At 41.1% G+C, this 22,651-nt stretch overlaps 1 protein-coding gene across 2 annotated transcripts in view; it reads right to left on the reverse strand.

Annotated features, from left to right (window-relative positions):
• The window catches only part of BAALC (BAALC binder of MAP3K1 and KLF4), a 488,302-nt gene that overhangs the window by 200,120 nt on the left and 265,531 nt on the right, over positions 1–22,651 (reverse strand). The window lies entirely within an intron of this gene.

Genomic DNA, 22,651 nt, shown 5'->3' on the forward strand with positions numbered 1-22,651 from the left:
CCCTTTTGTTTGTGCTCTTTATTCCTGTAGTATTACATGCCAGGCTCTCTAAGACTATGGTAGAAGAAACACATACAGCCAGGTAGTTTATTCCTTCTTACTTTGCTTCCTTATCAGTCCACCTGTCAGGTTGTCAATCCTGAATTCAACATACAGAGCAGAACAGCAACTGTCACACCTCTATGCTAGCCAGTGGTAAAGGTCTGGGCCAGAATATGGGATGTGACATTCCAAATGGATTTATAAAATATCAAGGACAACATGAAGGTGTCAAGGGAGAGGGGAACTGGGAGAAAAGTAATCTCTCTACATCTTTCAGTTACTTACATAGCAGTCTTGACAGTACAGTAAATGTGCACCATTTTAATTTTTTTTTTTTACCAGTACAGGGGGTAGTCCTAGGGTAAATTTTCTGTTTCCCATCCACAGATCCAAGTTTCACTTGAATAATGACAGGGATGAACTTCGTTTTATGTGGATAGGGAGTTTGTTCCATGGCAGCGGTATCCTCTGTGAGATAAACCTGTCCCTCCAAACCATTCTGTTGATGTTGCAGAAGAGATTTAGATCCTTAGACTGAGTATTTATGGTGCCATATGACTTGCTGATGTGGAGTAACTCCATCAGTATTGGGTCAGAGGATGCCTTGTATGTGAGACACAGGTCACCTTTTAGCAGTCTGAGGATATCGAGTATAATGACAGGGCCTTGAGTCAGTTCAGTGTAGGACATGTAGTTTAGGTCTTGTATCCTTTTACTAAGGTATTTCTACAGGCATTCCAGTTGTTGCATATGTCTGAACAGATACATGCCAAAGGGGGCATTATATTCAATGACTGGCCTAATGAAGGCTGAGCAAAGGAGGACAATTACATCCCTATAGCTAAACACAATCCCTTTGTTTATATGCTATGCAATATAGGAGGGCTTTCTTACAACAATGGACACATGTTGGTCAAAAGCTTAGGTCACTGTCCACATAAGTTCCCAAATCCCAAACAAGGGGTCGATGTTTACCAATAAAACAAAATGAACATCGAACTGCTACACAATGAAAATGTCAAACATCCATTTTATCAGACATATCATCGTAAAAAAGTCAATGAACTGAAATAGTTGGCTAACAACAAGGAAATAGCATGTACTATGTGCATACCTCTCAACCTCACACTGCAAGAAATCTGGACAAAGCCTAAAATAATGTGGGGACAAAGGCCCAAAAATAGGGACAGATGTTAAATATTGCTTTTATAAACTTAGAAAGTTGCTACAATACATGGATGTGTGTTAAGATGTATTTTTCTACAGGACATGAGGTGAGAAACAAGTGTAAAACTCAAATATTGTTGTTTGTCTTTCGGCTGTTTCCCGATAAGGGGTCGCCACAGCGGAACTCCGGTCCGCTAATGATTGGCAGTAGATTTTTACGAAACACAGAGGTGCCAGCTCGACGCCCAATCTTCAACGAAGGAATGGCCATTTATACACGCATGTCTTTCGAACGCTACCCAAGCGCGGGGAGGATATGCAGACTCCACAGAGAAGGCACTTCCAAGCCAAGCCGAGAATCGAATGGGAGAACCTCTTGCTATGAGGTAACAGCGCTACCGCCGTACCACTGCGGAAACCAAGTGTAAAACTCAAATGTATGTCATTATTTAGTGAGTTTAATCTTCAGTGATTTGCCAGAAAACCACAAAATTTAAGAGAAATGGACCAACAATTTGTGGCAAAAATATGGACATTCTGCAAAGATCTGGACAGCTGAGAGGTATGAGTACGTGCATACTTCACACTAAATGTGCTGATATTATTAATATATATTTGCAATATCTAAATTATAAAACTAAGTAGTTTATTAAAATAGTATGTTGAGCCAGTACATTTAATTTATTTTATTGACGACAAATTACAGTTTACAGATTTAATATATATCAAAAATGTATATTCTTACATATGAACTCAAACAAAAAAAACTGAAGAGGAACAAAATAGAAAATAAATTCCAAATAACATGCAAAAGAACAACAAATCCACTTGTACTGAAGGAGACACCAACTCCAAAAGGGAAGCCATGCAATAGTTGGTTAGGAACACCAAAGACAAATTTATTAAGCTCACAATATTCACAATAAGCTTTTTGTTCACACAATGGCATAGACTTCATCAGAATAAAAACACCACAGTTCTGAAGGGATTTTATATAAAACTACTAGTTGATTCTTAATTGAACAATTAATCAATATTTAACATTAAAGGCATCATGTAAAATTCAATGTTCGCAGTGTTGGCCAACTATGCATATTAATAAAGCTGAAAATGAGCCCTGCAGTGTCAAAATCCACAAAGTTAAAACAAAAGACACTGCTGTAGATTAGATCAACTCATGAACACTTTAATTATACATTAAAAAGATTGAGCGCTTTCTTCCCTTTCCATAGGGGTTTCACCAGAATCTGATGAAACCCCTATGGAAAGGGAAGAAAGCGCTCAATCTTTTTCATGTATAATTAAAGTGTTTGTGAGTGGATCTAATCTACAGCAGTGTTTTTTGTTTAACAACTATGCATATTAGATGATTTTATTTACGATGATATGACTGTTCAATTCAATGAACATTCAATGCTTAGTGTTCATTGAGTAGCTGTTTAATGAACTTTTCATTCACTCGGTAAACCTAGACCCCCAAGCATCTGGGTCATTTCTTATGGTTGTTTTGTCAATGTGGTAGTTCCCTGGAGTAGATGATTTCCCATAGGATACAATAATGGATTTTTTGGCATTTAGTTTCAATCCATGATTTTAGCACCAGTTATTTATCTGGGACAAACCTTCCTGCAGGATGGCAAAGTAACTTCTTGTGGACCGAGACATTGTTTTGGCCATTTTGGCTCGCATACTGACACCGTGAACAACACGTTGCTGTATTTGATTTATCTGACTTCTTAAAAAAAGCTGGAATTTCCTGTAAACTATATTTGTTCTCTAGCTGAGCAATTTATTTTTTCTACACTTTTTCCACTGCTGTAAAGGCTGCTGTTGTGTAATTGTAGTGCTCTAAATATGCTGTATCTGCTGCTTTCAGCGCTTTTAGGAATCTATTTTTGTGGTTCCCTAACACTTGGACTCCAAGCCAGTCATTTTACGTTAAGAAGGTCAAAGACTGCACTCTTGATGTAGGAGAGGGCTGATTTCACCCATCTGAACTGGAAATTGCTGGTAGAAAGCTTACTGCATGCTTACCTGACTGGCCTGTGGGCATACCTACTTTAAAACTTGCTTTCCTCTGCTTGTGTATAAGTCTCGCATTTGTAAGAGTTTTGGCTCAGTTATTCAGAGCTGTTCATTGCTTGGCAATGTCACCAAAGAGTTTGAGAACTTTTTCTTGCATCTGAAGCCATCCTTAGCAAAAAAAAATAAAACTAAGTATTATTTTACACGTGTTGCTTGTTTTCATGGCATTCTCAAATATTTCTGCTTGTATATAAGCCTCACGTTTGCCCAACACTGCTTTTTGTGCAGTGCTGGTTAGTGGTGCCCTGTATATACGTAATCACTAGAAGTTGTACTTTCCCTATGAAAACTACCTCTGATATTTTCTACAGTCCTGTGCTACTCAATGAACAACTAATTTGTGCACTGAACAGCAATGCTGCATTTAGATTACATTATTATTATTATTATTACTGGATTACATTATAACAGCACTCAGAAAGTACAGTTGTGTACACTTACCATAAATGTAGATGTTCGAGTGTATTCACTGTTGCAGTCATCACATTTGGGTTATCTGCTTGCCGTAGACCTCAGTCGGCCTGATTATCAAAGTCTTAGGTCCTGCATCGGTTGCTGCCTCATTTTCCGTGAAGTCAGGTAGTCAGGGGTATAAAGCATGCAGCCGACATCATTACATCAGTTTTTCTTGCCCCAGATGTCAGGTGCCCCCCTAATGGGAAGCAATTATATATATATATATATATATATATATATATATATATATATGTACATATATACAAGGTTATACCTCCAACAAAAAAGCAAATGCACCAAAAAGCTTTTAAGCATAGTAAATAGAGTAGAGGTATAGCCAAAAGAAGTCAGGGGGCTGGAGGGAGGGTAACCAGGATTGCAATAGTGAATACACTCAAACATCTACATTTATGGTAAGTATACACAACTGTACTATGTTCTTCATGTTTCACTGTTGCAGTCATCCCATTTGGGTAGATTCCCAAAGCTAAGGATGGGAGGAGGAATTTAGATAGCATTAGGACCAGCTATAAGGCCCTGCAAGACTGCAGTGGCAAAGCCAGCTCTGGATTTAGAGAAAATTAGTAAATGGTAATGCTTGGTGAAAGTATGTACAGAGCTCCAGGTAACAGCTTCTAGGATGTCCCTGGTAGGGACACCTCTGAGAAAGGCTGTAGAGGTAGATGCAGCCCTGGTTGAATGGGGTCTAATCCCCTGTGGGATAGGTTTTTCATGGTGCTTATAGCAGAAATGAAAGCAATGGCCTATCCATTTAGAAATGGTTTGCTTTGAAATAGCCTTCCCCTCTGCCCCTGCAGCAAATGCCACCAGCAGTTGTTCAGATTTCCTTTGAGGTTTAGTCCTGTCCAAGTAAAATCTAAGTTGTCTGTGCACACCTAAGGAGTGCAGCATCCATTCCCCTTTGTTCTGTGGATTAGAAAAGAAGGTTGGCAAATGAAAGGACTGATTAGGGGCCACACTGGATACCACCTTGGGCATGAAGGAGGGGTTGGTCCTGAGGGACACCCTGTCCGCATGAAAGATGATAAAAGGCTCCACTGCCAAAAGGGCCTGTAATTCAGATACCCTTCTTGCCAAAGTGATTGCTAAAAGGAAGGCTGTTTTCCAAGAAAGGAATTTTAACTCTGCACTTGCATCTGGCTCAAAAGGAGGAAAAGTGAGTTTTTCCAATACAAAGTTAAGGTCCCAGGCTGGAGTTGGGGCTCTCCTGGGTGGTCTTAGGTTTTTGGCCCTCTGAGGACCTGCTTGAGCAGTGGGTGAGAGAAGAGGGATAGTTCTGTGTTGTAATGAGCTGAAACGGCTAAGGCATGAATTTTGATGGGAGGAAAAAGAAAGGCCCTTGTGAAGCATCTCAGTTAAGTATTGAAGAATCTGAGGTAAATTGGGTGCTTCTGTGCCCATCCCTTGAGTTTGGTTCCAGGCACAGAATCGTTTCCATTTTTCAGCATAAGATTTTCTAGTACTAGGCCTCCTTGCCTCCAAAATAACATCCAACACTTGTTTACTGAGGGATGGTAATGGAGAGATTAGGTAATTAGCCAGCTGCCAGGTTCAGGGTTTGAAGCTGAGGGTGCAGAATCTGGCTCTCCTGCTGTGACAGCAGGGTAGGGGTCTGGGGCAGGTGCCATGGAGCCAGCAGTGACAAACTGCGCAGCAGGGGGTACCAATGTTGGCGTGGCCAGTCTGGTGCAATCAGTATCATCCTTGGTTTGTCCAGTTTGATCTTTAGTAGTACTTTGGAGAGGAGAGGCAGAGGAGGAAAGGCATAAACTGATAGATTTTTCCAGCTGAAGGACAGAGCATCCACTTTCCAAGCTTGTTTGTGGGGAGTCTTTGGGCTGAATTTGTCCAATTAGTAGTTCTGGGGAGAGGCAAACAGGTCTATATCTGGGCTCCCCCATTTGTTTATCAACATGTTGAAAGTCTTTGGTTCCAGTTTCCACTTGTGTGGGTCCATGTGATTTCTGCTTAGTTCGTCTGCCAGTGTATTTAGTTTTCTTGGCAGGAATTGAGCCTGTAGATGCACTTGGTAGCTCAAGGCTGTGTTCCACAGAGCCATGGCTAGTCTGCAGAGGGGGTAAGAATGGGTACCCCCCTGCTTGTTTATGTACCACATAACAGTGGAGTTGTCCGTCTTTACCATTAATTGTCCTGGAAGAATGTGGTCCTTGAAGGCTGTCAGAGCATTCTGTACAGCTAACATTTATTTTTGATTGATATGCAGGTGCATTTGACTTGGGTTCCATTTGCCCTGAATGCACTTCCCTGCCCAGGTGAGCCCCCCCATGCATAGTCTGATGCATCTGTTGTTAGAGTTTGGGTGGTAAGGGGTAGAGTGAATGGTAGTCCCTTGTTTTGGTGGCAGGCCTCTGCCCACCAAAGGAACTCTAACCGTAGGCAATGTATGATAGGAATCATTGCTTCTAGATCCTGAGAATGTTGACACAGTAGGCTTTTTAGATACCATTGTAGTTTCCAGATATGCAGTCTTGCATATGGAATTAGTAGAATGCAGGAGGCCATGAACCCCAAGGCTTGCAGTATTTGCCTTGCAGATAGCAGGGTTTTTGTGGCCATGAGTTTGAAGTAGGTTGTCAAATGAATTTGTTTCTCTGGCGTGAGGAAATCCATCTGGGAAGTCATGTTCAAGCTTGCTCCCAGGAATTTAATTTGTTGACAGGGTACCAGATGTGATTTATTTTCGTTTATGGTGTACCCCAGACAAGTTAGCACCTTTTGTACAAATGCCAGATGATTCAAAAGTATGTCCTGGCTTTCTGCCTGAATTAGACAATCATCCAGGTATGGGTATATTTGAATATTTCTTTGCTTGAAAAATGCAGTGACTGGAGCTAGGCACTTTGTGAATACCCTGGACGCAGTAGATAAGCCAAAGGGTGGTGAAGAGAACTGATAGTGCATGTAGCCTGCTTTGAAGCGTAAATATCTTCTGCAAGATTCCCTGATTGGGATGTGCAGGTAGGCTTCCTTTAAATCCAGTGTTGCCAACCGGTCATCTTTGCCTAGCATAGGAAGTAACTGGTGAAGAGTTAGCATCTTGAATTTTGGAATCACCAAAAAGGTGTTGAAGATAGAAAGGTCCAGGATAAGACGTCATGAGTTGTCTTTTCTGGGTACCAGGAAAAGTCTTGAGTAGAAACCATGTCCCTTTTCCTCTTTTGGTACAATTTGAATAGCCTTTATGCTTAAGAGAGAGAGTACTTGCTTTTGGGCCTCTGCCCACTGATTTGGAGGTAGATCTGGCCAACCGTTTGGGGTTGGTAACGTGTGGAAGTGAAATCTGTATCCTTGGGAAACTATTTTTAAAACCCATTTGTCCTGGGTAATGAGTTCCCATTTTATGCCTGCAGAGCAATTTTTCCCCCTAAAGGAGCAATCAGTTGAGAAATGCTTGGAAGTTTTAAAGTTAAGTCATTGAGACAGTTTACCACAGGGGACAGTCTTACTACTCCCTGATTTGGAAGTGGGAGCCCCCCACTGCTTAGTCCTGTGCGTACCTTGGGACTGAAGCCTGGGTGTTCTGCTGGTTCTGGGTTTGGACTGAGAAGGTCTGGGAGATGCAGGAAAAGACCAATTCTTAGAGGGCCAATGCCTACTAAATCTTGGAGGTTGTACTTGTAGGAAATCTTTAACAGTTTGCATAGATTTAGCTTTTTCCTCCATCTTTTTAAGAACTTCTTCTGCTTTGTTGCCAAACAGGTGGTCCTGATTTAAGGGAGCATCCAGCAATTTACCTTTAACATGATCTGTCAAAGATTGCTCCTTAAGCCAAACTATGCCTTCTAAGTACAGACCTAGTGACACCAGCCCTGTAAGATGCCTCTAGTGAATCAAAACCACATTGCAAAGTATGCTTTCCAACCTGTTCAGCAGAATGCAGTAAATCCTTTAAATCCTTACTTTCAGCACAGTCAGGAATTAACATCATTTTCTGTTTAAGCAATTCAATAATATGCTGTTGATACTTTAACATATGAAACTGGCAGTTTAAGGCCCTAATGGCCAAAGTTACAGAAGTGTATACCTTCTTACCCCATCTATCCAGCGCCCTGACGTCTATCAGAGGGAGTAGGATTTTTGGCAGTAGTAGTCTTAATGCCCTTGGGTCCCTGTGAAATGGTCTCAGGATCCACAGTAGGATTTTTAAAAAGGAATTTGTGAGAGTCAGGAACCCTGTAATATCTATCAGGTTTTCTGGGAGCGGGAGGTAAAGAGTTAGGAGGTAAAGAGTCAGGGGCCAAGCTAGACTCCGAAAAGCCATCATCAACAATGTCTAGTACAGGAGGGATAGCTAAAGGCCTGTGTTGGGGCAGGAGTAAGAAATCCCTAAGCCTCTTTTTAGAATCAGAGTAATCCTGGCTTTCCCAATGAAAGTGCACCCTAAGAGTATGCGGGGTTTCACCAAAAGAGAAATCCTCTGGGGGGAAGCAGAGGGAATACAGTCCTCAGCATCAGAATCCTCATAGGTAGAGAAGGGTAAATCCTGGTCATCAGAGGAGACAGAAATTTCAGAATCCTGGTTAAAAGTATCATAAGCAAATTAGGTCCTAGGTCTCTTAGAGGGGTAAGGTTGGCTTCCCCTGATTAAAGTAATAAGGCCTTCAGCCATTCTTATCATTTGTTTTTTTAGGCATAGAGGCCTGACCATGCGGTCTGGGCATAGGTTTCCTAGGCATGGTTCGAGTTTTAGGCCTTGAAGAAGAAGACGGCGTTGGTTTAATATACAAGTCAGTAGGCCTGAATACACCCTCAGAAGCCGGTGCCTGCACAGCGACTCCAGACCCATTCAAGGTAGAGACATACGCAGGTTTCACAGTTGAAGCATCTCGTGGCATACCAGACTCCAAATGGGTCTCAGTAGAGGCCTGCGAATCTGAAGTAGCGGATATCAGGGGCTGCGCTGCAAAAGTGCCTCACTGAGTACCGGCGAACTGGCGACTGGCTTATGAGAAGCATCATCGGCAGCTTTGGACCTAGGTGGCCTGTCTCTGTCTTTATTTTTGCATTTTTTCAGAATGTCGTTAGTCGGATGGATTACTAAAGACATATCTGGATAATTGAACCAAGTACCAAAATATTTAGAAGCATAAATATACTGACGACGAATAGTTCGTTGCTTAAATAAGGCACAAAACCAACAGAGCTGTATGTCGTGGTCAGGGCCTAGGTAAGGAATACAGTATGAATGAAAATCTTTGTGAGGTATTTACTTTCCACAAGAAATACAATTACTGACTTTTACTGACATCAGTTTAGAGCAAGAAAAAGTTTCCTCAACGGGGTACTTAGCTTTAGTTGAAGACTTCGGTTCTGAAACTTGAAAACGAAAATTTCAGGAGTCGGCCAACTGGCACTTGTGAATTGCTTCTGCTTCGGGCACCACATGGCAAGAAAGACTGATGTAATGCTGTCGGCTGCATGCTTTATACCCCTGACTACCTGACGTCACGGAAGATGAGACAGCAATCGACGCAGGACCCAAGACTTTAATAATCAGGCCAACTGAGGGCTACTGCAAGCAGATAACCCAAATGGGTTGACTGCAACAGTGAAACACGAAGAACATCTGTCACTAATCAAGGAGAAACTGGTTTGCACACTGGGCAGCATCACCGCATAGGATACCTGTAGATTAAACTACATAAGCACGTGTCCTTCATCTTGTTGCAAACACCCCCTATTCTATTCCCTTGTAAAGCAAATATTAAGGATCTGCAGCCATGGATAGGCACTTTCCTGCTATTGCTGCATCTAGCTTGGTGAACTCTGGCATCCTTTAGCAATGTAGCAATTGCCTCATGTTCACTGACAACCATATAATTCTGAAACAAACGATTACAGTGTGTGTGAGATGGAGTTGCACAATGTCACTGGTGGCAAGACTCTCACATACTGTAGAATATGAACAGCCAAAGCATGTGTTTCAAAGGAATTGAGTATGTGACAGTTTGCATAAACTGAGATGTACTGAGTACTGTGAACTCTGAACTGTGAATAATAAAAAAATACTGAACAAACAAGTGTCTGCCTGAAAGCAGGAAATGTGCCTTTTATGGAAGTGTATCCGATTCTCTCTTCTGCCTGGAGATATGATGATGTGAATTGTCTTATGTTTACGGGTAAACCTTTGATTGGTTAATTGCCCTGTATAATGATCTAATTGGTTCAGTTTTATATTTTTGTACTGTCAGCAATATCACCAGTATATAAGCTTGTTTATTCCTTTGTTCTGGGAGTCTCTCTGGTGCTTTCCATGAGGCTCCCGCACGTGTGTACTGTAGTTAATAAAAGCCACTGAAAGAGAGAAAGAACTGTATCTGTCTTCATTTTTAAAGTATTCTGAAATGTAACAATTTGTGCTGTGACTCGGATCTGAATTAAGAGCAAGCTGCAGCAGTCAAGAACTGAACGAAATACTGCTAAAAGGGCCCACAACAGATTTTTCTGTTTCTGTAGCATTTCTTTCATTTTTCTGTCCCTGTCTGCTTTCTAAAGTTTTATGAACAAAAACATTTTTTTTTATCTGACAAAGTTATGATTTCTCTCCTTCAGTCGTTTTAAGGTAAGTGGCATGCATTTCTTTTCTGCTTTGAATGTGCAGTATGACAGTGGGGTTAGTACAGAAAATACTGGTGTCATACGTATGAAAGGTAGAATGATAGTGGGGTAATAAGACGTTTTTATAATGCCTTAGCTAAACATGTGTTAAACAAGTATAGCTTACTGTATGAGAGTGGGGAAACAAGACGTTTTCATAATGCCTTAGCTAAACCTGTGGTAAACAGGCATAGCTTATTGAGTGATAGTGGGGTATTGAGTGCAAATGGGAGCGAGTGCGGGAAAAATAAATCAGCCAGAAAAAGGTACACCAGCTGGTTATATGTTTTATTGGGTGTCCCAGGACAGTTGTATGTTTTTAGATCAGTGGATCGCCCTTACTAAGGATGACGGCGATCTTGCTTTTCCAGAAAATGGTAGTTTTAATAAAGATGTTCTGACTAATTTATGAAAAAAAGTTAAAAAAGAAAGGAAAAATACCAGGGTTGTGCTGGGCAGCTTTTAATGATTGGATGTGTGAGGCTAAAGAACAAGAAAAAGATTCGGTCGTTAGTAGTCTTAAGGATAGTCAGAAAAAGTTAAAAGAGCAGATAAAGGAACTGCGACAAGCTGCTAAGAATCAAGATATAGCTAATGGTAAACATTTAAAAGAACCACCCTTTAAGGGATTATATCCGGTACAAGAATTAAATAAATTACAGATACCTGAATCATCTGAAGATGATAATCCATGGTTCCCCCCACCCCCTACGGCTCCTCCACCGCAATATCAACCTTCACAACTACAAGATGGAAGTGCTAGCTCCACAATACAGAGTGAAGGCCGTCGGAGGGAAGAGCAAGTCATTCCTGACCCCAGACGTGGAGATCAGGTGATAGGAGGCCAGTCTAGCTGCCTGGCTATAGAACAACCTGACCAAATAGATACAGGCAAATCATCCCCTAGAGTAAGCCGCTCTAAGATAAAGAAACAGCACAAAAGAAAAGTGCAAATGCTTTTTTACCCTAGGTCCAGTCAGCTGAAAATACCTCAAAACAGGAAAACTGTATATTCACACAAAGGTAAATATTATAAGCAATGCCCAATTGTGATTAAAGACAAGGATGGTTACATTAGTCCGGATAAATCTCATCAAAGCTTTACTTCCAATTCGAGCATGAGCTCATCAGATGAAGCAAGAGTATTTCCACTGAGGGAGGTTCCAAATCCAGCACATGCTAGAGATGCGGAACAACCGGCTACTGTAGTCGTACCTAGGGTGTGGTCGGCAGTTGATTTTCAAGCTATTACTAAATCACTTCCGCCCATTCGTAATAACCCAGCAAAGTTTCAATGCGTATTAGCTGGACACATATGTTTACAAAATCCTACTATAGAAGAAGTTAAAGCTGTCCTCCAATACGCTGTTCCAGCTGATCTGATGAAACGTATCTGGGATCATGTTAATGTCCCCACCCCAATACCAAAGCATAACACACAAGGGGAAAACGGTTTTGAAGCAGTAAGACAATGAATAGTTGATGCTATCATTGTCATAGTGCCACCTACCCCAAATTGGTCTAAGATTAAGTCAGTCATACAGAGAGAAGACAAACCTATAGATGAATACTTACAATGACTTACTGATGCCTTTGAGGCATATTCCGGATACCCAGAGCCCACCGAAGGGCCAGCACAGAGCAGGCTATCAGCTGCTTTTGTGGATGGATTACACCGTCAAGTGAGAGATAAATTAAAAGAAGTATGTTTCAATTGGCCTAGTCTAGGCCTGCATGAGTTAGTTCAGCAAATACAATACCTATCTGACCATTTGGCTAAAGAAAAAAAGGATTTACAGGAAAACTTAGTACAAGCACAAATTCAAATGTGTAACGCTTTGGGCCAACCCTTTCACCGAGGTAGAGGATGAGGGCAGGGAAGAGGGAGGGGTAGAGGTCACAGTCCAGCTACTCAAAATAAACAAAACTATCAAGGTGCGCAATCGACCCAATCTCAGAATCCCAGTAATCAGACTGAATGTTTCAATTGTGGCCAGGTAGGCCATTGGAAAAATGAGTGTCCATATTTGGCTGAACAACCTGCACCATACACTGAGGTGCCAAAACAATGGAATTCTAACTGGACACCAAACCCTCGACAGTAACCACAATGAAGGTTCCCTGAACAGAAACAACAGCAGTTGTACCCCTTCTTTCCTGTGGATTAGGACGGGCCAGATGTTATGTTACTGGTTAAAAATAAACCATATCCATTCTTGATTGATACCGGAGCAACTAAATCTATGCTAACTAGCAGAATGGCCATGAATATTCCACTTTCTAATAAAGTAACAAAAGGAGTAGGTATCTCCGGTATACCTATTGAGTATTCTGAAACCGTCCCAGTCCCAATAACTGTGGGACCGTTGCAGGATAATCATGCATTTTTAGTAGGACCCTCAGCGCCTTTAAATTTATTAGGAAGAGACTTGCTTTGCAAAATGGGGGCCACCATTTTTTGCATAGCTGATGGAGTTTATCTCCAAGTACCTTCAGATCAACAGGACACTACTTTAGCAGCCTTGGATGATACCATCATATTACAACCAATGTGTATTCAGTCAGATTCTAACAGAAATGAGGATTTACACTCCCTACCCTCTTACTTGTGGACAACTCATGATAATGATGTAGGATTTTTGACTTCAGCTATCCCTGTAAAAATAACTCTAAAACCTGGAGCAAAGTTGTCGCGAGTACAACAGTACTCTCTGACGGCTGAGGCTATCTCTGGTATAGCCCCTGTTATTTCTGCACTTGTACAGCAAGGGATAATAGTACCCACCACAAGCCCATGTACCACTCCAATATTACCAGTAAAGAAACCTGGTAAACAAGCTTACAGATTTGTACAGGATTTACGGGAAGTTAACAAAGCAGTTATGCCTGTCTTTCCAATTGTGCCAAACCCAGCTACTATTTTAAGCTGTATCCCACCTACAGCTAAATGTTTTACAGTAATAGATATTTCATCAGCTCTTTTCTCTATTCCAGTACATTCTGATAGTCTATATTTGTTTGCTTTTACCCACAAAGGGCAACAGTATACTTGGACTCGATTGCCTCAGGGGAATGTAGAATCCCCGACTTTATTTTCAAGGGAAATGCATAGACAATTACAATTACAAGATTTACAACTACCGTCATGTTCAGTTCTAGTCCAATATGTGGACGATATACTTATAGCCTCCCCAGACAGTAACGCCTGTAAGGAAGATTCTCTTTTAGTGTTAAAATTTTTAGCCGCACGAGGATTTAAAGTAAATAAATCAAAACTACAATATTGTCAAGATAAAGTACAGTATTTGGGACACATTATTGAAATGGGTTCTCGCCAGATACTCCCAAACCGTATCAGTTCTATTCAAACTGCACCACATCCTGTAACCCAGACGCAACTTAGAGGGTTCCTTGGTCTAGCAGGATACTGCAGACAGTGGGTGTCTAATTTTTCAGAAATTACTGCCCCTCTGTTGCAACTCTTGAAAAAAGACATTACAGACCCTCTACCCTGGACGTCACAACATGATGAGGCTTTTCAGGCAATCAAAACAGCCCTGGTAAATCCTCCTGCCTTAAGGTTACCGGACTATTCTAAACCTTTTGTTTTCTTTTGTTGCGAACAAAATAAGACTGCTCTGGGTCTCTTAACCCAGCAACACACTGGAGGATACCGACCAATTGCTTACTATAGCACTCAATTGGATCCAGTTGCTTCTGGTTACCCAGCTTGCTTATGGGCTGTGGCAGCTGCTGCCGTCTTGGTAGACATGGCAGCTCCACTAACCCTGGGATATGACACTGTACTAGCAGTCCCGTATGTTGTTCAAGCCTTACTTCTGAAAACTAAAACACAATATCTTTCAAATGCACGCCTTACTAAGTATGAGATAAGTTTAATGGGAAATCCTGCTTTACAAGTTAAACGCCCACCACTAAACCCTGCCTTTTTAATATCAACCTCAGATGAGGGTGAACCACATGATTGTGTGTTAGTGGTTAACTCTGTTCTTTCTCCTAGGTTGAATTTATTTGTTACTCCTTTGCAAAATCCTGATTTAGTTCTTTTCGTTAATGGATCCTGTTTAAGAACAAACTCCGGAAAAGTCCAAGCTGCTTGGTCAGTCTGCACACTGACTGAAGTATTGCAATCAGCACGATTACCTACAGGCGCTTCCGCGCAGGCCGCAGAATTAGTGGCATTATCACATGCATGTAAACTAGCTAAAGGCAAGTCTGTTACTATTTATACTGATTCCCGTTATGCCCATGGTGTTGTTCATGATTTTGGCATATTATGGAAAGAACAAGGGTTCTTAATATCCTCCGGAACACCCATTAAAAACCATTTTTATATCAATAAATTATTACAAGACTTATTGTTACCTTCTGAAATTGCTGTTGTTAAATATTCAGCCCATCAATCCAATGACACTTTCGAAAGTAAGAGCAATAATTTTGCTGACTGGGCTGCTAAACAGGCTGCTTTCTCACAAACTGTTCAGGGTCACTTTCTGCAGCTGTTACAATCTATGACAACTTTTGATGATACAGTGCTAAAAGCTTTACAGAATGAGGTTTCAGAATCAGAAAGAAAAACATGGCTGGCTCAAAATTGTTTTAAATGCTCTGATTTAATTTGGCAACATCCAGATGGCAGATTGGTCTGCCCCTTATCCATGCTAAATTCCCTCATTAAAGCTTATCATTTGCCAGCCCATGTTGGGGTACAAGCTTTAATAAAACAAATCCAAAAGGATTGGTTTGCCCCAAAGCTTTCTGCTTCCGTACAGCACTTTGTGAGCACATGCTCCATTTGTTTACAATACAATATTTCCAAAGGCACAACAGCTCCCGCACAACCCTTACCAAAACCATTGGGACCATTTTGTGCTTTGCAATGGGATTTTATTGAATTACCACTTTGTGCATGTTTTAAATATGTTTTAACTGTTGCTGATGTTTTTTCTGGATGGTTAGAGGCATACCCTTGTGCGAAAAATGATGCTATCTCAGTTGCTAAGAAACTTTGTTATGAATTTATACCTCAATTTGGTGTTCCTTGTTATATATATTCAGATCGTGTAACACATTTTACAGCTCAATTAATTGACTCACTGTGTACTATGTTGGACATCACTCTAAAATTTCATTGCCCATATAGACTGCAGGCATCTGGAATCATTGAACGCATGAATCAAACACTGAAAACTAGACTAGCAAAAATTACTACTGAAACAGGCCTCACTTGGGTACAGGCCTTACCACTAGCTTTGCTCTCTATGAGAGCTCATGTACATCCTACTAAAGGTCTTTCTCCTCATGAAATTCTAATGGGCCATCCTACGCGCATGCTCATGACTCCACCACCACCCTTTTCTGAGTACGATGCGTTTGATCATGATGTTATTGTATACTGCACTTCTCTTGTTTCTTTCTTACAGTGTTTTCACCACCAAATAGCAGCGGCACAACATAACCCTGATCCTTTCACGTCTTCTGCACTACAATCAGGCGATTGGGTGTATGTCAAGTCTTTCTCCAGAAAAACAGCACTGCAACCTCGTTGGAAGGGGGCCTACCTGGTTCTATTGACAACCTCTTCAGCAGTACGATTACAAAGCTCACCAACCTGGATTCATATATCACACATTAAGAAAGTCGTCCCTTCTGAAGATCAATCACCTCTACCTTTCACAGCTCCAGATTCTCCACCTATCGCTTCCCGTACTCGAAGCCATACTGTCCCTGCACCTGATAATGTCTGACATTTCTCCAATCGGAACATTTCTGCATTCCAATACAATTCAACTGAAACCACCATTTCCACAAAAGTACTGTACAGCTATTTTGGTGGTTATTTTTGTTGTTCTCATATTTCTACTGTGGCCATGTCTATTTTCTGCTACAGTAACACCTCATGCCAAAAGAACTGCATGGCATCCACCATTCAATACCTACCAAGCTATAAAATATACATATACATCATCCCTTAATGTCTCCAATTGCTGGATCTGCACTGCCATTCCTACGGTTCATGGGGGATTGATGCTAAATATAGTTCCTGTAGGGATTGAAGAGACTTGGATGAATCTAATCTACGACACATCAAGAGTTATTTCAAAACACAAAGTAGCATTACAGTTGTCTGTCCGTCAAAATGGAACTGTGTGTTTTCAAAAACTTGATAAAACCAGAGTAGGCTGGAGCCATTGCAACAAACAGTGGTATATAACTGCACTGCATGGGGTTGTGTAACAGATTTCTCACCTATATTAAGAATTGTTAAAAACTCTATAGCTAACTTTTCCCAGAAAATAGAAACTGTCTACTGGAAAATGTTTGAAGGGTGGCGGAATACTGGGAATCACTTTAAGTCTATCAATATCACCATTAAAGTAGAGAACTGTTATTTTGTGCGAGGAAAAGCATATAAATGGCTACCAGGAAACTGGTCTGGCAGCTGTTTCCTGGGTTACCTAGTTCCAGCTATCCGACATGTATCTATGTTCGAGAGGTCAAGAAGCCTGCCAATCCGGTAGGCCAGGTTGATGCTTCATGGATCTATCATCATGACTTAGCTCATGCTAGTACCAAAGGACTGTCCCATATGGACTTGGGTGATGATGTAATATCATGGGCTGGTATAATTCCGTCATACGTAGCAGTGAAATCAATTTGGGAACTGAGAAAGTTATCTAAACTGCTCGAAATTTTGAGCAATGCTACATTTTCTGCCTTAGAACTAGTAACTGATAAACTGACTGCTATGAGGGCTGTAGTACTCCAAAACTGTATGGCCCTCGATTTCACCCTAGCAGCGAAAGGAGGAACTTGCGCTTTAATCCAGGAGGAGTGCTGTACGTTTATTCCTGACAATCAGCACGAAATTGAAAGTCACCTTGAACTGATTCAGAAAATTTCCAAACTCTCAGAGGCCAAAGAGGCTGATAGCTCAACATGGGCTTGGTTGACCAACCTGTTCTCAGGTTGGGGAGGTGGACTGTTGAAGCTGATTTTGTTAATTGCAGTATTAGCAATTGTTGCTTTCATTGTCTTATTTCTAATCAAAGCACTGATCTTGAAATTAATGTCTTCAAAAACTGTGAAGAAAGTGCCTAAATTTTATATGCCTGCAACTATGACTGTAGATAATGAAATGAAAATGTCTCTCAATGATGAAAAGACTAGTAGCATGGTTATGCTAGATTTGTGGCAAATGTATGACAGGTTAAATGATGATGCTTACACAGCATCAAATAGGGGATTGTAGAATATGAACAGCCAAAGCATGTGTTTCAAGGGAATTTAGTATGTGACAGTTTGTATAAACTGAGATGTACTGAGTACTGTGAACTCTGAACTGTGAATAATAGAAAAATACTGAACAAACAAGAGTCTGCCTGAAAGCAGGAAATGTGCCTTTTATGGAAGTGTATCCAATTCTCTCTTCTGCCTGGAGATATGATGATGTGAATTGTCTTATGTTTACGGGTAAACCTTTGATTGGTTAATTGCCCTGTATAATGATCTAATTGGTTCAGTTTTATATTTTTGTACTGTCAGTAATATCACCAGTATATAAGCTTGTTTATTCCTTTGTTCTGGGAGTCTCCCTGGTGCTTTCCATGAGGCTCCCGCACGTGTGTACTGTAGTTAATAAAAGCCACTGAAAGAGAGAAAGAACTGTATCTGTCTTCATTTTTAAAGTATTCTGAAACGTAACAATACAGATACAAAAAAGCAGCAAACAGGTTGTCAGTGATACACACACAACACTCACTGCACTTATAAGGACCAGACACACAGACCCAAATACGCAGAGCTGCACACATGTAATTTACCCAAGCCGTATGATCCTCCGATCTTGTGATCTGCTCAGGGTCACCTGCATTGTTGCTATCAAAGTGCTATCTGAATAACAAGATCATTATATTTCTCAAATGTGTGTAATCAACTAGCTCAAGATCAGGAGGTGTAAAGTGGAGAGTTCCACAAGGAAGTGAACTAGGTGAGTCCCACAAGGAAGTGAAATAGGTGAGTCCCACAAGGAAGTGAAATAGGTGAGTTCCACAAGGAAGTGAACTAGAAGAGTCCCACAAGGAAGTGAAATAGGTGAGTCCCACAAGGAAGTGAAATAGGTGAGTTCCACAAGGAAGTGAAATAGGTGAGTCCCACAAGGAAGTGAAATAGGTGAGTCCCACCATCAAGACTTAGGTGACCACATCAATTTGAAGTATCAGGTCAATAAAACTACCATTAATTTTGGTAGCTGTGGTAATCATATGAACTAACCACAAACCACCTCAAAATGTGAGGAAGTCTCTTGGCAAAGTCACTGACTTTCAGCAATCTAGACTGCTGCAATCACATAAATAAGATAATATGGGTGTTTTGATACACTGCTGATATGGAAACCCTGAACTCCCCTGAAATGTCCTCAAATCACTAGACAGATGACAAGATACAGAGAGGCCTGTAATTCCTAACATACTACACTACACTACCACTACATTTTGCTGGATACAGGAATGTAAACATCTGGCTAATCATATGTTAATAGCTCGTGGCAGACACTTAAAAAGGAAAAGATGCAGCAGATTGAGAAAAAGAGGCACCAGAGCAGGAATTTCAGCCAGATTAAAATTTAACCCTCACAGGCCTGCACTGCCTTCCATTCTGCTGGCAAATGTACGCTCATTTGAATGCAAGATGGATTACTTAAGACTGGAACTCTCTTTGCAAAATAAGGTGAAAAACAGCAATCTATTTGCATTTACTGAAACATGGCATAATCCTAACATCAGTGAAAGCATAGTAAATGTAGACGGCATGACATTATTCAGAGCAGACCGAATTCAATCACTCTGTGGCAAGTCTGAAGGAGGGGGAGTGAGTATATATGTAAATAGCTGGTGTAGTAACTGTGAAGTGGTTAACTCTTTCTGCTTGGAGAACATTGAATTTCTGTTATTAAAATGCAGACCCTACTACTTGCCTAGAGAGTTCAATGGAGTATGTATTATGGCAGTTTACATTCCACCCAATGCAAACACCAGTGAAGCACTGTCTACTCTCTATAAGGGATATTCAGAACAACAACCCATAGTTTACAGTAGTAATTGCAGGGGACTTTAACCAGGCCACCTTAAAGACAGTATTACCCCATTACCACCAATATGTGGACTTTGCCACAACAGGAGTAAATACACTGGATAAGATAGATACCAACATTAAGCAAGCATATAAAGCAGCACCTTATCCACATCTAGGGTACTCTGACCACCTAGCCATCATGCTGGTTCCTGCATATAAATCACTACTGAAAACCAGCAAACCAACTAGAAAACAAATAAGGCTATGGCTTGAGGGAACAGTCTCAGCTCTAAAAGACTGCTTTGAGTGCATGGACTGATCAGTGTTCAAAGAGGCAGCCATGATAGACAACTACATTGACCTGGATACATACACAGAGTCAGTACCTGACTACATCTCAAAATGTGTGGATGATGTAACAACCACCAAGTGCATCACCATATGGGCAAACTAAAAGCCATGGCTAACCAGTGAGGTGTACAAGCTCATAAAAGCTAGGAATTCAGCATTCAGATCAAATGACATGGATGCTCTAACGGTTGCCAGAGCCAAACTGAACAAAGGTATTAAGGACGCTAAGAGAACCTCATCATCTTCTTTCAACTGTTCCCGTTAGGGGTCACCACAGCGGATCATCTGTTTCCATTTCTTCCTGTCCTCTGCATCTTGCTCTGTCACCCCAGCCACCTGCATGTCCTCTCTCATCACATCCATAAACCTTATCTTAGGCCTTCCTCTTTTCCTGTTACCTAGTAGCTTCATCCTTAGCATTTTTTCCCAATATACTCAGCATCCCTCCTCAGCACATGTCCAAACCAACGTAATCTTGCCTCTCTGGCTTTGTCTCCAAACCTTCCAACCTGGGATGACCCTCTAATATACTTATTCCTGATCCTGTCCACCCTCGTCACACCCAGTGCAAATCTTAACATCTTTAACTCTGCCACATCCAGCTCTAACTCCTGCCTTTTTGTCAATGCCACTGTCTCCAAACCATATAACATAGCTGGTCTCACCACCCTCTTGTAGACCTTCCCTTTCACTCTTACTGGTACTCATCTGTAAGAGAACCTACAAACCATCACTGACTACAAACCTGCATCAGTCTCATGCGATGACAGCACTGAATTTTTGATCCAACTGAACATCTTCAGCATGTTTGATTCAGATAACAAAACATTGGCAAATAAACTACCCATTGACAAAGATAAAGCAGTGCTGAGCCTGAACACAACTGATGTCATCAGAACCGTGAAATGGGTCAACCTGAGGAAAGTAGCTGGCCCAGATAACATCATGGGCATAAAGAACCACTCCAACCTCTAGAGATGAAAGGGATGGCAGTGGAAAGGGTCAAAAGTACAAAGTTTCTTGGAGTACATATCACTGAGGACCTGACCTGATCAGTCCATGTATCTTACACAGTCAAAGAATATGAGCAACGATTACACTTCCTAAGGAAACTGAGGAAGGCAAAACTATCAAAGCGCATCATCCAAACTTTTTACAGAGGTACCATCAAAAGTGTCCTTACCAATAACATCATTGCTATCTGGTATGGGGGCTGCAACACCTCCGATCGCAAGGCTCTTAGGTGATTTGTAAGGGCAGCACAGAAAATCATTAGATCCTATACTGCAACTCTGAAAGACCTACATGAATCACTCTGCACCAGTAGAGCCAGGAATATATTCAATGATCCTTCTCATCCTGCAAGTGGTATGTTTTCCCACCTCTCCTCAGGTAGGAGATACAGAAGTATGCACTGTAAGACTTCTAGACTTAACAACAGTTTCTTTCCTCTCTCCATCAGACTACTGAACTCTTGTGAAAAATGAGCCAGGAGACTGTAAATTCATACTTTCCCTCCTACCACACATTTACGCCATTTATCTGACTGCACAGATCCTTACATATCCAGCCTTTGTTGCACTATAAGTATTAACCTTTTTCAAGTGCAATAACTAATTGATGTGCACATTTAACATTGGTTTACACCTTACCTTACCGTAAGACTCTGTGAAGTGAAATATAAATCACACTGCAATATTCATGCTGACCATTCCATATGCTGCTTAGTTCTTATGTTATAGTAAGGTCATGCACATGCTGTTACTCAATTCTATTTAGGTGTAAAGTGTGTCTGGTCATTATATGTTATTATTTTATTCTATTTTTACTTTCATTTTATTTTATGTTATTTTCTTCTTCTTCTTCTTCTCTTTATGTATGTTTTTGCACTGGGAATGAAGCATCACAATTTCGTTCAGCTACACTGTGGTCTAGTTCTGAAAGACTAATGTTTTCTTTGACTTTTAAGATTAATTATGCAGTTTCTCCCCACCCCAAATGCACATTCAAATAAAATGGTGCAGATACTTCTATTAGAATCCTGTAATACAAACCTCTTACTCTTGTCGTTTTCCTCTCCATGGCACTGTATAAGAGTCAGTCCTAGTGGAAATCCTGTCAAGATAAGAACTAAAGCTGGAATCTAGCTAAGCCTCTGTTATACAAGCTAAATCAATGCCATGCAGCACTCTGGCTAGGAAGGCTGGTTTGTTGCAGACAGAGCTGGCATTTCTGCAGAGAGCACTGTATTGTTTATGAAGCAGCAAGTCCCTCTAACATGTGTACGACAAGTAACAAGAAAACCTGGCTACTGCACATAGACCGGGGAACACCCCCCCGAGTAGGATTTCACTCCAAGGTGTCACAGAAAATCCTTGCAGAAATAGATTCCACCTGCCTTAGAAAGCCAAGGCCAAAAATACTTGCACCATGGTTCCTGATAATGTCCCAGGTTGCCTTTCTGTCAGCACCAGGCACTATCTGGTGGACTTGCTACTAAGCCTATTAATTCTCAACCTCTCCACTGAATTTGTGCTAGAGGAATAGAGAACTATTGTAGTCATCCTACTCCACAAGGGGGAACCACTACTGATCCAAGAAACTATAGACCTAGAAACCTCACCAGCCTTTTCCACAAAGCACTGGAATATGTCATTATGGAACTTATTAACAAGATATAGGCAGTCTACAAGCCATGAACCAAAGCCAGCTTGGGTTTGTTAAATGCAAATCCTGCCTGTTGAACCTGCTGGGCTTCTTTGAACATGTAACTGACACATTAAGTTCTAGCAAATCAGTTCACTCTGCTTACCTG

The sequence above is a fragment of the Protopterus annectens genome, chromosome 3.part0 (assembly GCF_019279795.1).
Source record: "Protopterus annectens isolate FY-2018-M chromosome 3.part0, PAN1.0, whole genome shotgun sequence".
NCBI lineage: Eukaryota > Metazoa > Chordata > Ceratodontiformes > Protopteridae > Protopterus > Protopterus annectens.